At 51.6% G+C, this 23717-nt stretch overlaps 1 protein-coding gene and 1 long non-coding RNA gene across 6 annotated transcripts in view; one reads left to right on the top strand and one right to left on the bottom strand.

Moving 5' to 3' along the window:
• Nucleotides 1–23717, top strand: part of rassf7a (Ras association domain family member 7a) — a 38402-nt gene that overhangs the window by 2097 nt on the left and 12588 nt on the right. Inside the window, exons 1-2 of one of the 4 annotated variants that reach the window (XM_064312486.1) lie at nt 4195–4328; nt 13652–13731. The exons of 1 other annotated variant lie outside the window; for it this stretch is intronic. The gene's annotated coding sequence lies outside the window, so the exon portion shown is untranslated. Of the gene's footprint in view, nt 1–4194; nt 4329–13133; nt 13732–23717 lie in introns of those variants that run through there. 2 more of the 4 variants (XM_064312485.1, XM_064312484.1) reach the window with 2 other exon arrangements.
• Nucleotides 11922–23717, bottom strand: part of LOC135241799 (uncharacterized) — a 21173-nt gene continuing 9377 nt past the window's right edge. Inside the window, exons 3-5 of one of the 2 annotated variants that reach the window (XR_010326113.1) lie at nt 18781–18883; nt 16323–16474; nt 11922–12584 (exon numbers count right to left, since the gene is read on the bottom strand). This is a non-coding gene — a long non-coding RNA (uncharacterized LOC135241799). The remainder of the gene's footprint in view (nt 12585–16322; nt 16475–18780; nt 18884–23717) is intronic. The other variant, XR_010326114.1, reaches the window with a different exon arrangement.

The following is a 23717-nucleotide window of genomic DNA, read 5'->3' as shown; positions in this document are numbered from 1 at the left end:
ATCCCAAATTATTTTGGTAGCTTTTCATTTTTGAATGAAATATGATTGTGTTCGCCATGATAAGTTTGGTAATCTTTGGTAATAAATTGCCTAATCAATAGTAATTGGTCATGGGAAGTGAATAAGGAGACATTTATCCCAAAGCTGGGAATGTGACACTGGATTGGTATTCTTCCTCTGAGTTGGTGTGTGTTCGTTCTGCTCCCTTCCCTAACGCTGGAAACAGCGTGTTAAATTAGTTTGGACCTCCTCCATCTTTCACTCCCGACTCTAATCGCTCCTGGGTGAGTCATCTGTTCAGCTGCTGTCCTATGTATCAACGGGAGACACACACACATGCACACACTCACCCGCACACACACATACACTCGCACACGCACACACACACGCACACACTCACACAAACACGCACACACGCACACACACTCGCACAAGCATACACACACGCACACACATGCACACACACGCACACACACGCACACACATACGCATGTGCACACACACACACACACATGCATACACACACACAGAGACACAGACACACACTTGCACATGCACTCGCACACTCACGCACGTGCACACGCATACACACATGCACCCACACTCATACTCACACACACACACATACACACACTGATGTTGTCATGCACAGATACACTGTAGATAGTGCAGAGGGGCCACACCCTGTCATGCCACTGGACTCAGAGGAGCCACTCTGGAGCCAGCACCCCCACTCCGCCCCACTCTCCCCCCCCCACCCCCCACCAGGTCTGCTCTCTTTAGGATATAATATCAGGTGCACATGAGTAACCTTTCACCCTGTGGAGCCAGATCCCTGCTGCCTCTCCCCACCCTGCCCCCCCCCCCCTGCCCTGCCCCCCCCCATTAGGGAATGCAGCTGGAGCAGACAGCTGGAGCACTGATGAGGCTGTGCCACTATCTCTTCATCAGCACAGGGCTGCACCATATCACCGGAGAGGGGCGCTGCACCCTGCGCTCGTCCCGGTCCAGCCGGGCCCCCGGTTACTAAAGCAGGGTTCGGCTGACTGAAACGGCCTCTTTCTGCTGTGAAGCAGGAGCTGAGTAAGCCGCCTTTATTTACACGGCTGAATCTGCTTCTGGTTACGGCCGAGGGCAGGCTGGCTAATCTTGTTCTCATAGTTCTGGTCCTGGTGTGCGTTTGTGTGGTAAACTTGTGGCCCACTTGTACAAAGGTGGATTTTTTTTAGCTGGCAATTATTTTTCCACTTTTTCTTTTGTTTTGAGTTGATACGGAATCTTTCGCCCTGTTGCCATGGTGCATTTACTGCCCAAGTGACATCATCACGTTACAACCAGCTGTGTCTGTGCCCTATGTTCGGTTTTGGGCTACAGTGCCTCACACACGACATGCAAACACTAAGAGGCACATGGCACAGAGATATGGTGTTATATCACTTTATGGATGAATTACCACCTGGTTTTCAAAGGGGGAATCAGGTGGCAATTCTAAGATTCTAAAGTTTGCTGAACCCATATCATATTTATGACTGATTATATATGTTTTGCTGGGAAATTTGTGTTTTGAAAGCAGTGGGTTGGTAGGTTTGGCAGCATTCTTTTCCAGGCCTGATGGTTACGTGGTGTTTGTTTTTCTCATGCGAGCAAGCTGTCGCTGCAGAGTGAGTGAGCACCTGTGGCTCTATCAGCCAATCCGCTGTCGCTGTAGTGAGCACCTGTGGCCCTATCAGCCAATCCGCTGTCGCTGCAGTGAGCACCTGTGGCCCTATCAGCCAATCCGCTGTCGCTGCAGTGAGCACCTGTGGCCCTATCAGCCAATCCGCTGTCGCTGCAGTGAGCACCTGTGGCCCTATCAGCCAATCCGCTGTCGCTGCAGTGAACACCTGTGGCCCTATCAGCCAATCCGCTGTCGCTGCAGTGAGCACCTGTGGCTCTATCAGCCAATCCGCTGTCGCTGCAGAGTGAGTGAGCACCTGTGGCCCTATCAGCCAATCCGCTGTCGCTACAGTGAGCACCTGTGGGCCTATCAGCCAATCCGCTGTCGCTGCAGTGAGCACCTGTGGCCCTATCAGCCAATCCCCTGCCACTCCAGCCCAGGCTTTCTGGCTTAAAAGCGCTACCATAATAAAAAAGATGCGCACGCACTTCTGCTTTCTCCGCCCTGCGGGGCTTTTATCTTTACGGCCGATGTGCTCTGGCAGAACCAACCGCTCCCGGCGCGAGGACAAAGCCTCATTGTGCGCTCCTCCGGGAGCCACACCGGCAGCAGGGGGAAAACAAGCCGATCTCGCCCCCGCTGCCTGTTCTGTGCCACTTTTCACTCTCCAGATTCATTAATGGCGGAAATTTGGGAACCTGTGATCCTACTGAGTGTGTGTGTGTGTGTGTGTTGTGACAGAGAGAGGGGTGGGGGGAGGATTGTCCCATTCTCATGATGAAACCACTGTTAATGATTGATCTGTCAGAAATGTGCGGGTGGGTGTGAGGCCGTTAAGTTCAGCCGAGCTGCAGAACTGTGCGGAGGTTCTCTGCGGTAAGACTGATGAAGCAGCGAGAGGGAGAGAGTTTAGTCAGACCAAGAACCACTCCCACAAATTCAGCGGTCTTCAGAAGATCGAGTGTGTGCAAGCAAACATTTTCCCTGGGCTTATTTTCACATCAGAATGTGTCTGTTCGGTATGAATGCAGAGCTGGGCTTGTAACACAGAGGTTGCAGGTTCGATTCCCAGGTAGGACATTGCCATTGTACCTTTGAGCAAGGCTACTTAACCCGCGTCGCGTCAGTAAATATGGATAAGTGTGTGTCTGCTGCATGTCTGCAGTGTAATGAGTGGATGTCCCCTTCTGCATGTTAACCTGGTCAATACCCTCCATTATTATATGAAAAATAACATCAGGTGTTTCAGACCTGGGGTCATTCTGTGCAGTTTGTATTTGTGTTGTAACTGACAGGCATACTGTGCAGGGTTTTCTGCCTCGCTGTGGTCCTCTGCCCTCAACCCCACCCATTCACCTCCATTTTTATACCGTTTTTATTTTTATATCTCTATTTCTCGACAGCTGTCGCCATCGAGGAAAAGGCATGTCAAGGTTGTTGAGTTTTTGGACAAGCCCTGTCAGCTTGTCATTTTACTTCGCTGTACTTGTGATTCTTCACCTCCGCCATTGCAGTAGCTTGCTACAGCCGCTCTGAAACCTAACCCGACACCTAACCTGACCCCCCCACCGGCAGTCAGCAAATGTCTGCGAAGACTGTGACTGCCAGTGCATCATAGATATGACTGAATATGGTTGTTTTATAATATTTTCAAGGTAAAAATCCTGAATAGTATGCCTGTAAGATTTCTATGTATTGAGCTTGCAGGGACAAGCATAGGATCATTGGGCCTCATTGATGAAACGTGTACGATCACATTTGATCGTAAACTGCGGGTCAGAATGTTTCCAAGAACATTTCGGCATTCATAATTTTTTTCTTATCTGTATTTGTTCACGATTGTGCATAAAATGTACAAACAGCCAGCATTCATTGTCCCATACACCTGGAATATACACAAAAACAAAGGTCTGCACATGTGTCATGAATCTCATTGTTTTTTTGTAGGAACATTTTTCAGAACAAAGGTAAGAATAATTTAAGAAAAGTTTTGTGAATGAGGCCCATTGTGTGTTGTGTACTGGGGGAAAAACACATTAACTGTGCAGAAAAAGCACTTTGTTTTTTAGCTTTGATTTAATTAAGTTTTTTTTCCCTCAAAAAAAAAAACCTGCTGCAATTTAGCAGTGGAGTTACTGGGATTGACACAGGTCAGCAAAAGCGCTCATATAAAAACACCACTGAAACTGACCTGCCTGAGAGGTTGGGGGGTGCGGTTGGGGGGTGGGTGGGGGGCGGGGGGGGCGTGGGGGGGGGGTGGGCGGGGTGGGTGGGCAGGGCCTTTGTGGCTAACACACGCTTCCTTTCTCTCACACTTTGGCCCTCCCCTTTTTTTTGTTCTGCACAAACAGCAGCCCAGCCGTCACATGACTTTTTGTCCGAGCACAATTGCCAGTGTTTTTGATTGGCCGACCCCTTTGAAAAAGCATCCGTCTCCAAGGTGACCAAGAATGGCGGCTCCACTTCACTTTTTCCCCTCCCCTCTCCCTCTCTCTCCCTCTCTCTCCCTCTCTCTCTCTCTCCCTCTCCCTCTCTCCCTCTCTCCCTCATTATGACAGAGGCTAGCAGTCTGTTTCAGGTAGTGGGCAGTCATATTTCCCATCCTCTCCCACACACACACACACACACACACACACACACACACACTCCGGGCCAGCGCAGCTCAGAGCAGGTGAGTAGCCTGAGGGAGCTCAGGTATGAGAGCTTTCCTCCACCTTCCATCTGTTAGATTCCTGCTTCAGCTGTACCTGTTTATCACAGTTCAGTTTTAAATGATTGTCAGGGAGAGGTGATATATAATATACCTTTTATACCACGGATCGCTTATTTGTATGACCCTGTGGCTTTTGTGAGTCATTATTAAGAAATTTTGCCAGATTTGTGTTGAAACTGTATATGGTGTGTGTGTGTGTGTGTGTGTGTGTGTGTGTGTGTGTGTGTGTGTGTGTGTGTGTGTGTGTGTGTGTGTGTGTGTGTGTGTGTGTGTGTGTGTGTGTGTGTGTGTGTGTGTGTGTGTGTGTGTGTGTGAGTGTGTCGGGGGTAGAATATCAGCAGGTGATGATTGAGATGAAAAGCTGTAATATTATCTCTTCACCGCTAACATTTCAGCTCGCAAGTCACTTTGTAGCACTGTACACGATTGCAAAGAATAACACAAGGTGAAAGAAAATGACAGAAAAGGGAAAGGAGGGAAAGAATGAAAGAAAGAAAGAAAGAGGAAAGTGGATTTTGTGGTTTGCTCTTCTGCGTAAAAGTGGTCTTTCAGAGATGTGATTAACACTCTTTGGATACGGGGTGCTCCTGCTGTTTGTGCTTGCGTTTGGGGGTTCTGGGGGGGGCACAGCTGTTCAGCTTGGTTTTTGGGGGATTCTGGGGGGGGCACAGAGCTTGCGTTTGGGGGATTCTGGGGGGGGGGGCACAGCTGTCTGCTTCGCAGGGCAGGGTGTCCTCTTCCAGTCCCTGGCACGTGTTGCGTCGGCTTTTGGGTGGTTGGCATGGCGACAGCTGGCGGCCATCTTTAGATCAGTTTGCTTGAGTGGTTTCTGTTCCTCTGAGTCCAGCCAGGTGGAAGATTCTCTCCGTCCCCATGACAACTTCCCTAATGGAGAGGAACAGCCCCCCCCCATCCACCCCCCCGGCCTGAGTCAGGATCTAGTGTTACCCTTTCCCAGCCAGGCTTCAGGGGCTCTGAACCCTGTTCCGCGTGTTTACAGTGGCAGGTCTGACAGGCGATTCCTCCTTATACGTGACGTCTGGCTACGGCCCTGCCAAACGAGGGGCGAAAGGGGGATGCCATTTTCTAATCTGCTTTCAGAGCACGCGCACAGACCACTCAGCTGAAAGATAATTACACATCCAGGGTGAAGCGTGAGACAGATCTGCCAGTGGGAACACAAATCACCCGAAGATGGTCACATGATAACCACATTCTGCTCAGCTGCTGACTGCTAATTTGATGACATCATTAACCTCAGCTTTGTGTGAAATTAAGCACTGCCCCTATCAGTCCAGTGATCCAGGTGGGCTTTCTGTTGTGGTAACTATGGAAACCCAAAAGGCACAATAATTCACCAAGTCTGGGCGCTTTTAATTGCCACACTGTTCTACAGGCTTCCAGTGTGATCTAAATGCTACGGGGACCCATGTTCCTCCATGTTTACAGCCAGGCCTTATCTCTCAGGCTGCTCCTGGTCTCCCAGGATACAGGGCACTGAGCTCCGCACTGCTGACGTGTCGCTGACATGCAGCATGTCTGGCAGTAAACCCCGTCTGACTAGACTGAGGAGACGGAGGCGTGCCAACAGATACGCATCACAGGTTCAGAGGTCTGTACCTGACATGGCCGCGGCTGACAAGGGTTCGAGGCGGCATGGAAACAGTTGCTGTTAATAATAAAGATGTGAGGAGGACTGTTGTTGTGCTCAGTCTTAAACGACACGTCAAAGTAAAACATTGACGTGAAAAAATAGCCAAACAGTTCTTCCACTAAAACATGGTGTTATTGCTTCAGTTTGCGTAAGTCCTCCAAACTGAACTGGATGTTGAAGCAGATGACTGGTTCAGTCTGGATGTGTTTTTGTTAATGCTGTGCTGGGTCTGTAAGACTGTACTGGGGCCGGGGAGCATGCACCCCTCAGGGGCACCAAGCAATACATGTCTGCAGGTGGCACTGCATCTCAGGGGTTGCAGGTTTAAGTCATAGGTGGGGCACTTTTGTTCTACCCTTGAGTAAATGATTTAAGTCCTCAGTACAATATCCAGCCGTATAAATGGATTATATATAAAAATGTAAGCTGTGTTAAGTTGCTCTAGATAAAGGAATCTGTTTGGGAAATGAATCATGTCAAAAAAATAATGCAATGGAATAATGAACATATTACCAGACCTTTAGAATTTTTTTTCCCCTGCCCAACTTAAATCCCTTCCTTTGTCCTGCAAAAAACCCATTGATAGGCAGATGGGAAGAATGGACTATGTGCATTGTGATGTCATAGTGTGCAGACACATAACCTACACAAAGCATTTTTGTCTTTGTATAAAAAAATAACATGTATGTCGATGCGTTTTATTACTGTTTGGACCTTTGGCAGACGTTGTCGTTCATAAATGCTTTTTTTCTGCGCCATGTGTTTTTCATAATGCATGCCATGGTTTTCATGTTTTGTCCTCTCAGTACAGACAACAACAGTGGATTCAAAAACAAATCTCTGAGTCTGCTTCCTAACAGGAACATGTTGCTTGTTTTGAAATGTCTGAAGCCGTAGGCTAACGCTGCTGCTCTGTGTGCTGAACGCTGCTGCTCTGTGTGCTGAACGCTGCTGCTCTGTGTGTTAAACGCTGCTGCTCTGTGTGCTAAACGCTGCTGCTCTGTGTGCTGAACGCTGCTGCTCTGCGTGCTGAACGCTGCTGCTCTGTGTGCTGAACGCTGCTGCTCTGCGTGCTGAACGCTGCTGCTCTGTGTGCTAAATGCTGCTGCTCTGTGTGCTGAACGCTGCTGCTCTGCGTGCTGAACGCTGCTGCTGTGTGTGCTGAACGCTGCTGCTCTGTGTGCTGAACGCTGCTGCTCTGCGTGCTGAACGCTGCTGCTGTGTGTGCTGAACGCTGCTGCTCTGTGTGCTAAACGCTACTGCTCTGTGTGTTGAACGCTGCCTGCCCTGTGTGCTAAACGCTGCTGCTCTGTGTGCTGAACGCTGCTGCTCTGTGTGCTAAACGCTGCTGCTCTGTGTGCTGAACGCTGATGCTCTGTGTGCTAAACGCTGCTGCTCTGTGTGCTGAACGCTGCTGCTCTGCGTGCTAAACGCTGCTGCTCTGCGTGCTGAACGCTGCTGCTCTGTGTGCTGAACGCTGCTGCTGTGTGTGCTGAACGCTGCTGCTCTGTGTGCTGAACGCTGCTGCTCTGTGTGCTAAACACTGCTGCTCTGTGTGCTGAACGCTGCTTGCTCACACACACATGCACACACACAAGCATTCTTACACACACACACACACACAGAAAATGCTGCAGTAGAAAGCCCTGCCCCAGAGAGCAGACTGCATGGGTCATGATGGACAGACTTGTCGAGTTCCAGCCTGAATGGATAAAGAGCCAAAACTCCGGAATGTTCTCTGGCCTAGAGAGCAGGTACCCTTTCCCCAAATTCAGTCACCCGCAAAACGAGCCTCCTGCTTATCAGGAAAAAGTCCAAAACAAAGAGAAAAGAAATGAAAGACAGAAGCGGCTGAAGTTCAGCCAGACAGCACGGGGGGGGGGGGCTGTGATCTGAGGTGATGGACAGAATGCGTCTGTCAGATCTCCACAGAATGACCTCTTTCTGCATAAACTGGACCCAGGACAAGCTCAGGGAATGCTGGGATTGAAAAGAATGACATCACTGTCACCTCAGTTCAGCTACTGATCTGACAGAGCAGGGTCCTTTCCATGGTGAAGTAACTCGGACTGCCCACGTGCTGACAGCTGACCCCAGATATGATCGTTGATTGGCTCAGAGCCCAGCCATGCAAAGCATGCTTTTCCTTCCAAATACCGTGAGCGGATAAAGTGCGCTGAAGAGCGTGCGCTCGCCGCTGGGTGTGCAGCGCGGTCGTGTTCACGCTTTCTGCTCTGCTCAGCACCCTCCAGTCTTTGTGTTGTTGCTGTGTCTCTAAAACACAAAGGTCTTGTTCTCTTCTGGTTATCGTGTCTGGTTATCACGCTCACTCTTGTGTATTACATATTTATGCATGCTAAGCTAACGCAGGGTAGCGCTGCATACGTGCAGCTAACGCAGGGTAGCGCTGCATACGTGCAGCTAACGCAGGGTAGCGCAGCATACGTGCAGCTAACGCAGGGTAGCGCTGCATACGTGCAGCTAACGCAGGGTAGCGCTGCATACTTGCAGCTAACGCAGGGTAGCGCTGCATACGTGCAGGTAACGCAGGGTAGCGCAGCATACGTGCAGCTAACGCGGGGTAGCGCTGCACACGTGCAGCTAACGCGGGGTAGCGCTGCACACGTGCAGCTAACGCGGGGTAGCGCTGCACACTTGCAGCTAACGCGGGGTAGCGCAGCATACGTGCAGCTAACGCGGGGTAGCGCTGCACACGTGCAGCTAACGCGGGGTAGCGCTGCACACTTGCAGCTAACGCGGGGTAGCGCTGCACACGTGCAGCTAACGCGGGGTAGCGCTGCACACGTGCAGCTAACGCGGGGTAGCGCTGCACACTTGCAGCTAACGCGGGGTAGCGCTGCACACTTGCAGCTAACGCGGGGTAGCGCTGCACACTTGCAGCTAACGCGGGGTAGCGCTGCACACGTGCAGCTAACGCGGGGTAGCGCTGCACACGTGCAGCTAACGCGGGGTAGCGCTGCACACGTGCAGCTAACGCGGGGTAGCGCTGCACACTTGCAGCTAACGCGGGGTAGCGCTGCACACTTGCAGCTAACGCGGGGTAGCGCTGCACACGTGCAGCTAACGCGGGGTAGCGCTGCACACGTGCAGCTAACGCGGGGTAGCGCAGCACACGTGCAGCTAACGCGGGGTAGCGCTGCACACGTGCAGCTAACGCGGGGTAGCGCTGCACACGTGCAGCTAACGCGGGGTAGCGCTGCACACGTGCAGCTAACGCGGGGTAGCGCTGCATACTTGCAGCTAACGCGGGGTAGCGCTGCATACTTGCAGCTAACGCGGGGTAGCGCTGCATACGTGCAGCTAACGCGGGGTAGCGCTGCTTACGTGCAGCTAACGCAGGGTTGCGCAGCTGCATGTGCGACTTCTCTGCGGAGGCCTGCGGGTCTCAGAAAGCAGGGACCCCCCCAAGTGGCCCCAAACAGCAACCACTGAGCCTGACTGCCACGCAGCTCCATGGAAGATAGTGAGTACCATCAGTCAGACAGGCGAGGGTTGTGCAGGCTGAGACAGAGTGTACTACATTGTATGTGTGTGTACTACAGAGTGTATAAGAGTGTACTACTGAGTGTGTGTGTGTGTACTACAGAGTGTATAAGAGTGTACTACTGAGTGTGTGTGTGTGTGTGTGCTACAGAGTGTATAAGAGTGTGCTACTAAGTGTGTATGTACTATAGTGTGTCTGTGTTGTTTCTGCATTGCATCAGTCAGACACTGTGTGCTCTGCTCCTCTAGTGTGATGTAGGAACCCAGCATGTTGACACATGGCGGTGATGATCTGTAGCTTTTCTCCCAAATTTTTTGTTTTAAAAAATGTAATCCTCCCCTTTGTCACTAAAATAGAAATCAACTCTATGCGCTTAGAAAATAAAGCGAAACCATATCTTACCTTTATATAGCTCCGGTAAAACCCAAACCCAAAGGACCAGTGACGGTAAATACAAAGTACGGGACAGAGCATTCTCTTTTGGCCTCACTGTCCACTGTGTACACAAAGAACTCCTATTTTGTCTCAGTGGGGAACACTATATTTAACTTAAAACCCTGTAATTGCCCCATTACGATCTCCTGGTGACACACAGAGCAGAGGCGTAGGCCTCCAGTGCAGGGCTGTAATGCACAGGCTGCGGAGAGCGTATACGCAGGGCTCCAGCACAGGGCTGTAATGCACAGGCTGCGGACAGCGTATGCGCAGGGCTCCAGCACAGGACTGTAATGCACATGCTGAGCATAGCGTATGCGCAGGGCTGTAATGCACAGGCTGCGGAGAGCGTATGCGCAGGGCTCCAGCACAGGACTGTAATGCACAGGCTGAGCATAGCGCATGCGCAGGGCTGTAATGCACAGGCTGAGCATAGCGCATGCACAGGGCTGTAATGCACAGGCTGAGCATAGCGTATGCGCAGGGCTGTAATGCACAGGCTGAGCATAGCGAATGCGCAGGGCTGTTATGCACAGGCTGAGCATAGCGTATGCACAGGGCTGTAATGCACAGGCTGAGCATAGCGTATGCACAGGGCTGTAATGCACAGGCTGGAGGTGTATTTGCAGCTGGAGCACAGTAAGCAGGGTGGAAGCTCCCTGTCTGCAGCGGCGTTCTCTAACGCTGAACCTGGGCCCCCCCTCAGCGTCCCGGTCCGGCCTGTTTTTCACTTGTCTGAAGGTGTTCTCTGTCTGGGAGTCGGGGGCAGGAGAGATTCAACAGGTTTTTTTGGGGGGGCTGGCGGGGTGGTGGGGCGGAGAGACTCGACAGGTTTTTTGGGAGGAAAGGGATTCTACTGGTTTTGTTGGAGGGGGGTTCATTGTTTTACTCACATCCTGTTACAAAGAGACTGTGCTCTGCAGTCTGGAAGGCCTCAGTCACAAAGCTGCAGTGAACGAAGCACACAGAAGCTTCCGGAAATAACCCTGTGTGTTTGAAACAGACATCTTCCTGTGGGGTAAATTAAACCCACATATATATATATATGTAATATTTCTGATTTAACAGAACTGTGCCATGATACATTGTTTATTTTGTTAGAGGTATTCAGGTATTCGGTTATTATGGGTCATGCCTGAATGCAGTCAGAGGCAGATCACCTGATTACAAACATGCAGAGAGGCAGATGGGATAGCCTGTCCCACTTTAAAACTGGAATTGGGCGGCAGGTCCTGCACTGCCCCCGGATATGTTTCAGAGAGAGAGAGAGACCTATTTATGTCTGGCTCAGGGCTCTGTTGTTTGACCCTAGTTGAAGCAGTACTGATCTGACACCTTGCACAAGCTCTGGCTGTATGTGTATTGAAATATAAGAACAGGCGAATGTTTCAGAAATAATGTTGGCTGTCAGAACTAGCTGTGTGTGTTGTGAGAGTAACCCTGTGTTAGTAACACCCAAGCTTCTGCCCCCTGGCCTGCAGAACCCAGAAACCCTCAGGCCTACAGAACCCAGAAACCCTCAGGCCTACAGAACCCAGAAACCCTTTCAGGAAGGGTCATATGAGAGGCAGGGACCGGCTGCTATGAGCTCTGCAGTGAATCCCCAGAGTTCTCAGGCCTTAAAGGAGACGGAATCTCTCCTGCTAGCTTAAGGATGCAGCCGCGGCATTCCCAGGCCAGACGATCCTTCTGAAAACGAGTTCTAGAACACGGCACTGCCATTCTTCGGTCCTGAATTAGCCAGAAACCATTTACAGCAAAACTGTGGCATTGTCATTAAAAAAAAAAAAAAAAAAAAATAGACGGAATGGTCTAAAATTCAGTAGTGTTCTTTATTGGCTGGACCGCAACAGCGGGGCCAGCCCTATAAACGCGAATGTCTGTGACTGAGTGACTGAGTGATGAAGTTACATCATTGGTCGGCCGAGTTATGAAGTTATCTGGATCACGTGTGTCAGGTCCAGCCATATACTAGGTTCTAACCTGGTCTTGTTTTTAAATCAGAACTGTTCTTACAGCGAGTCACAGAACGCTGGCATCTTCGCTTCTTAAATGAGTCATTCGGACAATCAGGGCGCTTGTCAGGGCTTTGGATGTGACGTCACTGCACACTCAAAGGACGTATTGTTGGAGTGACTACAGAGCGGAGGTATGCAGTCAGAAATTCAGATTGGTGATGTGAAGCAGTAGATTTCATTTTGTTTCCTTTACAAAAACTACGAGCCATGCTCATTTAGTGACTTTCTGTTTCCACAGATTGATACAATAGGCATTCTGTTGTGTGCATCATGTGCTTTGGGGGGGTGGGGGGGGTCACGGCCTGGGCTGGGGGGGTGAGGGGGGGTCACTGTCCTGCAGAGATGGCTGATCGGTTGGGCGCTGTTCCAGAATAGAACAGATCCTCCTTTGAGATAACGGGGCTGGTGGCGACGGGCTCTGCTTGTTTGGTTAGCCGTTTGTTTTGTGCTTCCAGATCGTCTGGGGCCAGCGTGCGGTCACACGGGGAGGGGGGGGGGGCTGGGGGTGGGGTACCCCCACATGGGGAGGATCTGGCCTGTAGGGGGGGGGCTGGGGACGGGCCCCGACAAGAATATTATTCCAGCTGCGCTCACAGGAGAGGCTGTGAACACAAGATAGGAAACATGGATTACCCCCCACCACAGAGGAATACATATACACCCAGCCTGCTTCTGGGTGGGTGTGTCTGTGAGTATTTGTGTGTGTGTCTGTGAGTTAGTGTGTATGTATGTGAGAGAGAGAGTGTGTGTGGAAATGTCTATGTGTGTGTGTGTGTATGAGAGAGAGTGTGTGTGAGTGTGTGTTGTCTCCTGGGGCAACAATCCTGAAACACAACCTGAAAGGTCAGTTTTCTCTCCCTGCAGCCAACCTCTTCACCAGACAATATAACCATGACAACAGCAAGCACACGCCCATACCCCCCCCCCACACACACGCACTCGCTCACCGCTGCATTAGCATATGACTGGCAACTATGACATCATAAAGGAAGAGAAGGCATGAAGGAGGGCTCATTTGCATAGTCAGCTGTGCTGGTGACAGGAGGCCTGCAGGTGACAGAGTGCCCCCCCCGTACCCAGGCCTGCCCCCCCGTTCCGTGGGCTTGCCCCCCCCCCCCATCGCTGTCCTACCATCCGTGCAGGGAACACTCTCTAACATACAGGCCAGGCACACAGGGCAGGGGCTGCCTTACTTACTCTCTGGGGACTGAGAGAAGAGATAGAGTGACTGTTTGGAAGTACAGAGAGAGAGAGAGAGAGAGAGAGAGGAGAGTCAGTGAGAGAGAAAGAGAGAGAGAGAGTGAGAGAGACAGAGAACATTCCTTCCGCTGTACCTGGACAGTGGGAGGAGCAAGGTTTGTTTGGAAAGTAAGACGAGGCGGGGTGAGAGAGAGAGAGAGAGAGAGGAGGAAGAGAGAGGGAAGAGGGAGGGAGGGAGAGAAGCAGAAATCACAAGACTCTCAGATGTTTGGTTGCGGCCGCTTGTCAGACGTGGTGAAGAAGTCCAGGAGGGCAGCGTACCGGAGGCAGAGAGCGTTAGAGTCCCGTCAGTGCCGCACCCCCCCCCTTATCAGTCCCGGCAGCTCAGCGGCTTCTCCTACGCACCGCCACTCGCCTCCGCCGAGCGCCAGCTCAGCACTTTCCCTTCTTCCCTTTCTCGTTTCTGAAGAAGAACCCGAGGAACCCGGACCCCAGGACTCACCCGAGCGGGAAGGAGCGGTTTCAGAAGGGGACGGTTTTCCACTCCAGGTCAGTCTGTAAGAGACGCGCTCGCTCCTGCGCTATGGCGCTAACTGGCTCAGAGTTCGGTCTCACGCTCTCCTGGCTTTAAATCAACCTGTTGTGATCCGTCCGTGGCGTTAGAGATTTAACCGGTCGCGTCTGGCGTGGTCCCGGGGGAGGGGGGGGTTACAAACTCAACCTTTTCAAACTACCAGTTATACGGAAAAACTGTATTTTATGATGTTATTGTTTTCATTGCTTTTGAACTAGAATCACTCACCTACAGCTGATTTCATGTTCCCCTTTACTGCCTGCAAGGCATTTGTGCTTGTGAAAGGACTTTAAATAGTTTAGTATGAAATGACAGGTCAGATTATGTATGTAATTGTGTGTGTGTGTGTGTGTGTATGTGAGTGTTCTGTACATATGTAACTTTAGAGATATCTGTGAACAGTAATTTAAGCACAGGAATAACGTAGATAAATGAGGAAATGATTTGTGAGCCTTTCCTGGTTGGAGCTTCACACTAATCGCTTTGTGCTAATTAAAAATGCTGATGCCGAGCAGACGGGTCACAAAGGAGGCCTCGCCACATCAGGCGCAAAATGCCGGGCACACAGAGCTCCTCTGTCTCACGCCACACAGGTATCCGATAACGTACCTGCGCAGCATTCTGCTCAGGGCTGTGAGATTAAAGATTATTCTTTAAAGGAAACGCTCTTCACTCTGAGTTACAGGATGGCAGTGTGAACACAGCGTCGACATATTCTGTGTATATTTTGTAGAATTTAGCCTTTAACTCATTCAGGTGTGAGATCACAGATATGTGATTAGAATGTTCTGAACTGAACATTCTAATGCTGATGTCACAATCACTACTGGTGACTGAGAGCAGTGGAGTTCCAGAACACTGACCTTGAATTTTGAAAAAAATCCCAAAAAACACGCTCTTCAAAGGGTTAAAGTGAACATCCACGTTTCGCTGTGCGACTGATGTGTGAATGTAGACACAGTGTGTCCCGTCTCCTAGGGAACAGGAGTGATACAGCTCTGCTGTCCTGTGTTATTTTCATAAACACACAGTGTGCCTTTTCTTAAAGGCTGAGGTAATGTTGTGAGCCCAAACAGTCGAATGGGTCAGGTTGTGTGTCCCTCTCAGTTGCAGTGTTTGCAAACAAACAGCTTCTCTTTCTGGGGTCAGGGATGAATTTTCTCAGCTTTACCTTTTTTTCCCCCACTTTTCCCTCGAGTGCTGCAGTAAGCTTTATAAGCCCATAGCCATCAGATCCCATTAAGGTGTGAGATCACAGATGTGATTAGAATGTTGTGAACTGAACATTCTAATGCTGATGTCACAGTCACTGCTGGTGACTGAAAGAGTTCTAGAACACTGACTACTTGAAAAAAAAAACATACCAAAACATGACTTTTCAAAGGGCTAATGAATGAATACTCTTACATTTGTGACCAACTCATTTTTTAAATATAATGTGTCACCTGTTCACATATGGAATTATAATGTCTTAATTAACGTATGCCTGAATGGCACGTGCGCTGTAACGATCTTAGGGCTTGTATCAGCTGCAGTGTTTAATTTGACCAGTGTGAATGAATATCATTCTGCCTGGGAATATTATATAGCCTACTGTTAAAAAATAAAAAAATTAAAACTACGTTGATTCCCAAAGATCTCACAGCTCACGGTTTGGGAACAGCTGCTATAGAGAACATGCTACAACCGATTGACTGATTGGAATTCTGACTGACTGGCACCTCGTGCCATCACCCAGTTTGAATTACGGCTGACAGACCTTCAGACAAGCCCTGACAGTGAGTACAGGAGTTAGGAGAACCCAAGGATCGCTTCTGTAGTGAGGAACATAACAGTCATAAGGGAATATAATGTATCTTCTTTTCACCAGAGAGAGTGGCTTGTTTTTTCTGTGTAGTTGGTCTCCTGTTATTGTTTATTTGCATTGGAGTACCAGGCAGAGCTTCACGTGCTTCACGGTGGTAAAGTGCCTGGTCATCAGCTCTGTTACCCATGAGGTGAAGACTTGGGTTCGGGTCAAACGCAAACATATTTACAAGGAAGACACGGCAAAGGATGTAGAATAACTAACATGAGCTAATATGACATGTCAGTCAGAGCAACTGCTTCTCAGAAAGTTTGTTGGGGGTTTTTTTTTTGGTTTTAGTTTTTTCTTGGGTGAAATGTTTAAGTGTGAAACTCCAGACAGGCCCTGTAGACCGTCTGAAAGGGTTAGGGTTAGGGTTAGGGTCCAGACAGGCCCTGTAGACCGTCTGTAAGGGTTAGGGTTAAGGTTAGGGTCCAGACAGGCCCTGTAGACCATCTGAAAGGGTTAGGGTTCAGGTTAGGGTCCAGACAGACCGGCTGTTCCTGTGTGAGGTGCTGAGTTCTTGGGCTGGGAGCTGCTCTGACAGAGTGTTTTCACTGTCTGGTCAGTCTGTAATTGGCAGGCTGTGGAGGTTGGGGGGGGTGTAAATGGCCCTCTGCGGGGGGGGGGGCATTCTGCCTGTTGGGAGTGAACGTGCTCTGCGGTGATGACACTGATCTTGTGTTTTTGATGTGGTGCTACACACCTCCCCCTCCTTACCTCATATCTGCTTTTTCCCCTCTGTCCACCTCTCCCTTCTTCTCCATCCACTCTCTCTCTTTTATGTTCTGTTTTTTGTCTTCTGTCATCTCGTTTTATGCTCTCCGTCACCCCCTTTGGTGTCAGGGTGAACTGCAAGTCAGGGAGTCTGCCTTGTAAAAGAGGGAGATCGATCAGAATTTTTCCTTTTTGTTATGATTGGTCATCCTCTACCTACCTGCCTTTGGTAGGGAGTGGCATGTTCCTTTTCCCACAGCTCTGATTGGTCAAATCAGTTTATAGTAGAGTCATGAAGAACAGACATGCAGTTTGCTCCATCTTGAGTAGAGCCTGATTTATGTCCTTGTTTGGTGTGTGAGTGTGTGTGTGTGTGCGTGTGTGAGTGTGTGTGGTAGAGTGTGTGAGTGTGTGTGTGTGTGTCCGACCCAATTGCCATCCTCAGATGTCATCAAGAATGGTGTGTGTGACGGACGCGCAGGGATGAACCCGGATAGGAAAGGGGCGGAGTCACGGATGTGCTCGTGCCGTCTCTGTCTGGGAAACGCAGACTCAGCCGCGCTGTGTTGACTCAACAACGCTGTTCTGAGAACAGGCAGGGTGGTAAACACCAGGAAGGTGTTCACTGAGAGAGAGAGAGAGAGAGAGAGGATGAGAGAGTGACAGGGAGAGAGAGAGAGACAGGGGGAGAAAGAGAGTGGATGAGAGAGTGACAGGGAGAGAGAGAGAGAGACAGGGGGAGAAAGCGAGTGGATGAGAGAGTGACAGGGAGAGAGAGAGAGACAGGGGGAGAAAGACAGTGGATGAGAGAGAGAGTTGTGGAAGTCTTAGAGCAGACCATCTTAGACCATCTTTCCAGCGTGTAAATCATGTCCCCACTTGGTCCAGGACTCTGCGGGTATTTGTGTTTCAGAAGCTCCCCCCCACCCCCACCCCCACCCCCACCCCATGCCTGTGACCCTAACCCCCCACACCCGTGCCTGTGACCCTAACCCCCCCACCCCGTGCCTGTGACCCTAACCCCCCCACCCCGTGCCTGTGACCCAAATCCCCCCTCACCTGATGCCCCCCCACCCACACCCCCACCCCATGCCTGTGACCCTAACCCCCCCACCCCGTGCCTGTGACCCCAAATCCCCCCACCCCATGCCTGCGACCCTAACCCCCCCACCCCGTGCCTGTGACCCAAATCCCCCTCACCTGATGCCCCCCACCCACACCCCCACCCCGTGCCTGTGACCCTAACCCCCCACCCCGTGCCTGTGACCCTAACTCCCCCACCCCGTGCCTGTGACCCTAACCCCCCCACCACACTATAACAGCCTTCCACTTCCTCATTTGCCGGTCAAATGTGCCGTTGGCATGCAGAACATTTCCTTTATATTTGTATGCATTCAAACTGTTTTTAAAATGTTGCACTTCTTGCATTATCTGTCCTGACAGAAGTCAAACCCCTTTTTAATTGTTTTTATTTTTAAAGACAAGTGTGGACGTTAGAAGTGGACCCATGTTGTGTTGTTTCAGTGTCTACAGTTTTTTTTTCCTTGAAAGTCTGGGTTCTGGAATCTCAGACAGGGTGGAGGTGTGTAGAGAGGCCATCAGGATTACAGCCCCCCCCCCCCAAACCCCCTCTTCCCCAGGCTGAATCAATCATAGCAGCGTCCCAGCCAAAGCAAACAGGGGCGGGGGACAGCAAGAACAGCTACAGCTGATATACTGCTTTGCTTTACAGCCCGTGTGTGTGCGTGTTTGTGTATGTGCGTGTGTGCGTGTTTGTGTATGTGTGCGTGTTTGTGTATGTGCATGCATGTGCGTGAGTGTGTGTGTATGTGCATGCATGTGCATGAGTGTGTGTATATGTGCATGAGTGTGTGTGTTTGTGTGTGTGTGTGTGTTTGTGTATGTGCATGCGATGTGTTGCAGCCATGCCATCCGTGTCGGTCGATCGTAAACTGTCCGCAAAACTAACCCTATGTCCAATGAAGCACATGTGTTGTACTAATCAGCCTTCCATGAGTGTGTGTTGTTGTAGTGTGCTGTGTAGGTTGTGTATGTGTGTGCATGTGTCACCCCCCACCCGGTCACATAACTTCCCAAAAAACCCATTCAAAAGCACAGGTTTCACACCCCCCCCAATTTCAGGGCATGTATTGTTAGGTAAACAATGCATTGGGACTGGAATGCATCGCGCTCTTTGTCTCTCTCTGTCTCTCTCTCTCTCTCTCTCTCTCTGTCTCTCTCTCTCTCTCTCTCTCTCTCTCTGTCTCTCTCTCTCTCTCTCTCTCTCTCTCTCTCTGTCTCTCTCTCTCTCTCTCTCTCTCTCTCTCTCTCTCTCTCGGGCTCATCACGCTAACGCAATGCAAACTGCCTCCCTTGTCAGCTCGCCCTCGCCATGGCAACAGCAGCATTCCTCCCCAAGTTTTGTTCCCCCCCCCTCGGCCCAGCGCGTGTGGTGACTCACCTACATACCGCACACACTCTGCATGCCACTCCAGGTGAGAGCTCAGGTGTGTGTGCACAGGGAAATACTCTGCCCCTGTACACAGGCAGGAGAGAGAGAGAGGCTGAGAGGGGGGGGGGGGAGGCGGGGCGGTGGGAGGGAGTAAGAGAGACCATGAGATTAGCAAAGTAGACAGTTATCAGAATGAAAGAGAGTCTGTGTGTGTGTGTATGTGTGAGTGTGCATGTCTGTGTGTGTGCATGTGTGTGTGTGTGAGTGTATGTATGTATGAGTGTGTGTGTGAGTGTGCACGTATGTGAGTGTGTGTGTATGTGTTAGTGTGCATGTGTGTGTGTGTGTGTGTGAGTGTGCATGTATGCGAGTGTGTGTGTATGTGTGAGTGTGCATGTGTGTGTGTGTGTGAGTGTGTGTGTGAGTGTATGTATGTATGAGTGTGTGTGTGTTTGTGTTTGTGTGTGAGAGAGAGACCGTACGGGGATGCACGTTGTAGTGAACTGCCCTCCCGTCCAGACCTGCTTCAGATACTTTTCTACCCTTTTAAATACACCACAGGGATTCCTGTAGATTGCTGACCATTCTAAAATAAACATTTTAACTTCACTGAAAACAAAGTTCTTGTAAAGTGTTAAATGTATTTCAGTGACATAATTACACTAGCCCCACCCCGCCCCGCCCCACCCCACTCGCAAACCCTGAGAGGATACCCAAGCATGCCCCCCCCCCTTTTTGCCTGATGTATACCAGCATTCCACGCTCCCTTAATTCTTTTAATGTTTCATCTGTCCGTTGTTAAACATTAACCGCACTGGAGCTGCTTATCAAAGTTGTTTTCTGTGAAATACACGCAGGGAACAGGCTGGTCCGACATCTGAAGGTTTTGTAGAACAGGCTTGCGCCAGCCAACACTTGAGCTTCAGCCCTTGCGACTTCATAGATAGAACTTAAACGAATAACAGGAGGGTTTAGGAGAAACACACCACACTCATACCTAGGACTAGTGTGTGCACGAGAGTCTGCCAAACCCCCGCCCCCCCCACCCCCGCCCCCCCCCCCCCGCCCCCCGGGTTATGCGTCTTCACGCCATTCCCAGGCAGGTTTGAGTGCTTTGGGAAAGAGCACAGCTGCACTGAACAGCATGAGCGGGACGTGACAGGGCTGCGATTACCCCACGTTTTTCACATTACCTGCATACCAGAGTTACCATGGTTACAAATACGCCCCCCCCCCCAGCTACCATGACGACTTCTATCGTGTGCATGCATGCCAACCCTGTGGTCACTCGCCAAGTGTAGTGCCTTGGAGGGGGGGGGGGGGGGGGGGGGTTAAGGTTCTGTTCTAGTGTGTGGATGGGCCCCATGGTCTGGTATCTGTTAAGGCTCTGTTCCAGTGTGTGGATGGGCCCCATGGTCTGGTATCTGTTAAGGCTCTGTTCCAGTGTGTAGATGGGCCCCATGGTCTGGTATCTGTTAAGGCTCTGCTCCAGTGTGTGGATGGGCCCCATGGTCTGGTATCTGTTAAGGCTCTGTGCCAGTATGTGGATGGGCCCCATGGTCTGGTATCTGTTAAGGCTCTGTGCCAGTGTGTGGATGGGCCCCATGGTCTAGTATCTGTTAAGGCTCTGTGCCAGTGTGTGGATGGCCCCATGGTCTGGTATCTGTAGGCTCTGTGCCAGTGTGTGGATGGGCCCATGGTGGATGTAGCTCGTGCCAAGGTGGTGGGCACGGCGGCCTGACGACACATCCTGCAGCAGCGACCCACAGTGAACCCGATATCGCCCAGCCCGGGCAGGAGGCCTTTCTGACACCCTGTCGGCCCCCGCTCCATGCTGGGGGGCTGGAGAGGCAGGAGGGAGCTCTTAGCAGGAGTGCAGGTCTGACCCCCACAGCGCAGGTCTGACCCCCACAGCGCAGGTCTGACCCCCACAGCGCAGGGGGATGTCAGCCTCACAGCGCAGGGAGATGTCAGCCTCACAGCGCAGGTTACCCTCACAGCGCAGGGGGATGTCAGCCTCACAGCGCAGGGGGATGTCAGCCCCACAGGGCAGGTTACCCTCACAGCGCAGGGGGATGTTAGCCCCACAGGGCAGGTTACCCTCACAGCGCAGGGGGATGTTAGCCTCACAGGGCAGGTTACCCTCACAGCGCAGGGAGATGTTAGCCCCACAGGGCAGGTTACCCTCACAGTGCAGGGGTAATGTCAGCCTAATAGCAGCAGGTTACCCTTCACAGCGCAGGTGCTGCAGCTCACAGCGCAGGGGATGTTAGCACCCGAAGGCAGGTACCCCACAGTGCAGGGGATGTAGCCTCACAGGCAGGTTACCTCCAGCGCAGGGAGATGAGCTCACAGGGCAGGTTACCCTCACAGCGCAGGGAGATGTTAGCCCCACAGGGCAGGTTACCCTCACAGTGCAGGGGGATGTTAGCCCCACAGCGCAGGTTACCCTCACAGCGCAGGGGGATGTCAGCCTCACAGCGCAGGGGGATGTCAGCCTCACTGCGCAGGGGGATGTTAGCCCCACAGGGCAGGTTACCCTCACAGCGCAGGGGTAAGTGACAGACATATAATAGCATGGATGGCGTTAAGGTACATTAATCAGGCGCAAGTGCTGCACTTCACACACCTGAGCACTAATGAGATGCGTGTTCAGAAACACTCTGCGGAAGCCCAGGCAGCACCGGAGCACGAATGCTGTGGAAGCAGCAGACAGGAATTACTGCTCAGGCTGGACGGGAGTGGAGCACGGGTCGCTAATTGAGCAACATCACGCTTTGCTATCAGATTTTATGCGTTTGGACTGGCCAATCAGAGCATGTGTGGCCTGTGCATTATTAGTGGCAGCTTCTCACTGCCTCTCACACACAGCTCTGTCTGCAGGGCCGGCTGAATTAGCTCTGATACCCCTAATTAAGGGCTTTCAGCAATACACTGCAACAGTATCCACACCATGAATTATTCATGAGCAGACTGCTTAATAAATAATCAATGAGGCAATCTAATCTATTGGCTGAGATGCTGAAGTGTCCCACTCCAACCCTGTTCTCCAAAATATGGGAACACGCCATTCCCCCCGCCCGCCCGCTCGCTTGCCAACTAATGAGCGGCAGAGGAGCGGCAGAGTTGCGGCAGAGGAGCGGTAGAGGAGCGGCAGAGTCGCGGCAGAGGAGCGGCAGAGGAGCGGCAGAGTTGTGGTAGAGGAGCGGCAGAGTTGTGGTAGAGGAGCGGCAGAGTCGCGACAGAGTCGCCGTAGGGGAGTGGCAGAGGAGCGGCAGAGTTGTGGCAGAGTCGCCGTAGGGGAGTGGCAGAGTCGCGGTAGAGGAGCGGCAGAGTCGCGGCAGAGGAGCGGCAGAGGAGCGACAGAGTTGTGGCAGAGGAGCGGTAGAGGAGCGGCAGAGTTGTGGTAGAGGAGCGGCAGAGGAGCGGCAGAGTCGCGGTAGAGGAGCGGTAGAGGAGCAGCAGAGTCGTGGCAGAGGAGCGGCAGAGGAGCGGCAGAGTTGTGGTAGAGGAGCGGCAGAGGAGCGGCAGAATTGTGGTAGAGGAGCGGTAGAGGAGCGGCAGAGTTGTGGTAGAGGAGCGGCAGAGTCGCGGCAGAGTCGCCGTAGGGGAGTGGCAGAGTCGCGGTAGAGGAGCGGCAGAGGAGCGGCAGAGGAGCGGCAGAGGAGCGAGGCTGGTCATTGACCCCAGGCTGGGATGGGAAGGAGCTCACAGTGAGCGGGAGGAGATGCACGCCTCAGATAAGAGCTTCCTGCGGTGTGAACGTGACCGTCTGTCGCTCCGCAGTACCGCAGGAGGAAGTAGGAAGCTTCAGGGCCAGATTGGGAGGGGTTGGGTTTGGGGGTGTTTTATATACCCTGATCTGTGCAGAAAGAGGCAGGAGAAAGCAGGTCAGCCGGATTCTGAAGTGTGTGTGTGAACTGGGCAGGTCTCAGAGAACTCAGCTTTGGGCTGTAACGGCAGCCTGGAGGGTTACAGCGGGTGGTTTATTTAGATTATTCTGGCGATGGGAACAGGATATTGGGCCCGTCTGTCCTCCCCCCCCCGTTAAAGTGTTCATGCCCTGCTTCTGTCTGCTGGTCAAACAAAGAGCAGGACGGTTTCAGGTTATAGGGGCGAGAGAGGGAGTGAGAGAGGGGCGAGAGAAGGAGAGAGAGGGGCGAGAGAGGGAGCGAGAGTGGAGTTTTGGGGGGCAGGGGGAGTTTTGGAGGGCAGGGGGAGTTTTGGAGGGCAGGGGGAGTTTTAAAGGGCAGAGGGAGTTTTGGGGGGCAGAGGGAGTTTTGGAGGGCAGGGGGAGTTTTAAAGGGCAGGGGAGTTTTGGAGGGCAGGGGGAGTTTTGGGGGGCAGGGGGAGTTTTAAAGGCCAGAGGGAGTTTTGGGGGGCAGGGGGAGTTTTAGAGGGCAGAGGGAGTTTTAGAGGGCAGAGGGAGTTTTGGGGGGCAGGGGGAGTTTTGGGGGGCAGGGGAGTTTTGAAGGCACGAGGATGCCAGGGTCACCGAAGTTCCCAAATTCATGTGACATAATGACATCATTACAGCTTGAGAGAGTACAGCTATGGCCGTGTTCCTGCCAAGGACTGATAACAGGCACGTTCTAATGATGTCATAGATTCCATAGAAAGATTTCAAAACAAAGAGACTTATCTACACCGAGGTATGTGCATATTGATGACTAAGAGCTCATTCATAATGTCGCTTTTGAACTGAGCAGCCATGTAGAGAAAATGGAGGAAAATGAGTTTTGGGGGTGTGTCCTGGGGGCGTGTCCTATGAGCGTGAGGGACGCAGGACAGTGTGAGCGCAGAGCAGGAAAGCACAGTCAGTTTCGCCTCCTCTTCACCTCCTCTCAGTGTTCAGACATTTAGGTGTCTGTGGCTCCTGCTGTAAAACTGTGAAGTGTAACGTGTCAGTGGACAGTTATGAGTTTGTTGCCGGTTGAGTGTTTGTA

Source organism: Anguilla rostrata, chromosome 16 (genome assembly GCF_018555375.3).
Source record: "Anguilla rostrata isolate EN2019 chromosome 16, ASM1855537v3, whole genome shotgun sequence".
Taxonomy (NCBI): domain Eukaryota; kingdom Metazoa; phylum Chordata; class Actinopteri; order Anguilliformes; family Anguillidae; genus Anguilla; species Anguilla rostrata.
The sequence above is the reverse complement of the archived record's forward strand: the minus strand, read 5'-3'. Positions and strand labels throughout refer to the sequence as shown.